The sequence below is a fragment of the Oratosquilla oratoria genome, chromosome 15, assembly GCF_046742065.1.
Source record: "Oratosquilla oratoria isolate Oo_2021 chromosome 15, ASM4674206v1, whole genome shotgun sequence".
Classification (NCBI taxonomy): Eukaryota; Metazoa; Arthropoda; class Malacostraca; order Stomatopoda; family Squillidae; genus Oratosquilla; species Oratosquilla oratoria.
In genome coordinates this window covers 39,987,511-39,990,012 of record NC_134791.1, presented here as the reverse complement: position 1 = coordinate 39,990,012, position 2,502 = coordinate 39,987,511, and positions in this window count along the sequence as shown.

The following is a 2,502-nucleotide window of genomic DNA, read 5'->3' as shown; positions in this document are numbered from 1 at the left end:
TATGATAATTACAAAACGGCCTTTCTCAAACATTTCATGTCCAAATGTGATCAGGATCCTATTAGATCATTGGTAAAAATGATTAAGGAAGTTAGGACAAGTGAAACTGACACAGAGTACTTAGCTAGATTAGATAGATGGTCAAAAGACATGAATTCTATCTTGAAAGATTCAGACTGGATAGAAAGATCTAGTGAGATGAAAATCTCACAGGTAATCAAATTGATTACATTTAGCTTATTGGCAAAGAATTCTGATGACTTAACAGCAGAAAGGCTGTACAAGGATCTAAAATCAAATATAAGTTTAGGAGAAGTAGATTATCTTCTTCAAGGATACAGTGAGACCAGAACTATAAACCCATATGTAATGCCTATAAATCAACAAAGCCAATATAGGAACTCTAGAGAGTTTAAGAAAACAGAAGTAGGACATAGGCGACATGCTAGAAGTCCATCTAGGGATAGGGATACCAGAATCCTATGTTTTAATTGTAATGCATGGGGACACAAAGCACAAGAATGTTTTTATGGGATTATTTGCAGAAATTGCAAATACGAAGGTCACAATGAGTATCAATGTAGGAACCCTCCATTCTGTATTTACCATAATATAATCGGACATAGAACTCATGAGTGCCGGAATTTTCGGGTACCCCCAGGGCTAAGAGGAAAACCCCCAGACACAGAACAAACAATTTCAGACCTCCCCATATATATACCGATAGGCGGTATTGTGTTAAATATGGGAATGCAAGGGAGATGAAAGAAACTGACAAACTGATAATTACTGTTGGTAAAACTTCTGTAGGACCTCTCATTGCGGGTAAAGTGTTCAATAAGCCTATTCAAATTTTTATTGATACAGGGTCTGTAGTTAATGTAATTACTAGTAAAGTTTTAAACCAGTTGAACCCAGGAGTGAAAATGTTGGAACCAATCCGTTACACATTGCAAGGTGTAACTGGAAATCAGTTAAAAACATTAGGTAAGATTGAGCTAGAAGTTGCCTTGTATACAAATGAACAATTGTACATCCCAGTGATAGTGGTAGAAGAGTCTGTTTTTCCAGGAGATTTATTGATAGGATTTGCAACTATGAGAAAAGAAAACATGGTAATTTGTCCTGCTGACTTAGGAATTTTAGTGAAGTCACAGTTAATCCCATTCTTAAATCAACCAGACTTAAGACCAGTGACAGGAATCAATGAATCCTTAGATAACATTTCTATCCTAGATAGCGTGACCGAGCGGTCCAACCCTACAGAAAGTAAAACAATTTGTGAACCCAACTCAGAAGTTCAGGAAATCCCAGAGATTACTAAATTATCAACCACAGATGCCTTGAGAATTGCAGATTGCGGATTAACAAGGTCGACATTGTTACATCCCATGTCAATTAATAAGGTTGAAGTGTGTTTGAAAGGAATCAATGTAGACTCTGAAGTAATTACAGTCCCAGAATCAGTTAAAACTTAAAGGATTGAAGTGGGACTCAGGGATTTATAAGACAAATAAGAACAGAGTAGAAGTATTAGTAATTAATACTATGAATAAAGAGATAGTTTTAAAGAAAGGTACACAAATAGGATGTATTCAGGTGTGTACTAAACCTATTAAGATTTTAAATGAGAATAGTGAGGAGATAGAATTACCAACTTCATCAATTTATTCAGTACAAGAAGGCATAGACTTAAGAAATGGATATAAAGAATTATTACAATCAACTAATTGCCCTGAGTTGGATGAAGCTTTATTTGCTTTGCTTATGAAACATAAAAAAGCAATTGCTTTGCCGGGGGACGCCTTAGGCAAAACAACTGTTTTAAAACATCACATTAAGTTAAAACCAGGAACACAACCTATCTACATACCAGCCTACAGAGTTCCTCACTCTAAATTAGCTGTAGTAGATAAACTCATCACTGAAATGTTATCACAGGATATTATTGAACATAGTAAAAGTGAGTGGAATTTTCCGTTGATATTAGTACCAAAGTCTGATGGGACTATGCGACCAGTTATTGATTACAGGGAATTGAATAAGCACACCATTCGTGACAGGTTACCATTACCCATTATCGGTGACATTTTGAGAAGTTTGGGAACTGAGAATAGATATTTTAGTACTATAGATATCAAATCAGCTTTTGGCAAATAGAATTGCATGAAGATTCAAGAGAGTTCACAGCATTTTCTACTACAACAGGACATTATGAGTTCAAGAGAATGCCATTTGGGTTATGTAATAGTCCATTAACTTACATGAGATTAATGAATACTATTCTAGATGGATTGTTAGGAAACACTGCCAGTGTATTTCTAGATGACATTTTAATAGTTTCTCAGACTGCAGTGGAGCACTTTAAGAAATTAGATTTGATATTCTCAAGACTAGGAGAAGCTGGGTTAAAAGTAAAACTTGAAAAATGTAAGTTCTTGCAAGACAGTGTCATTTACTTAGGACATAAGATAGACAGACACGGGCTGAGTACAGTAAATT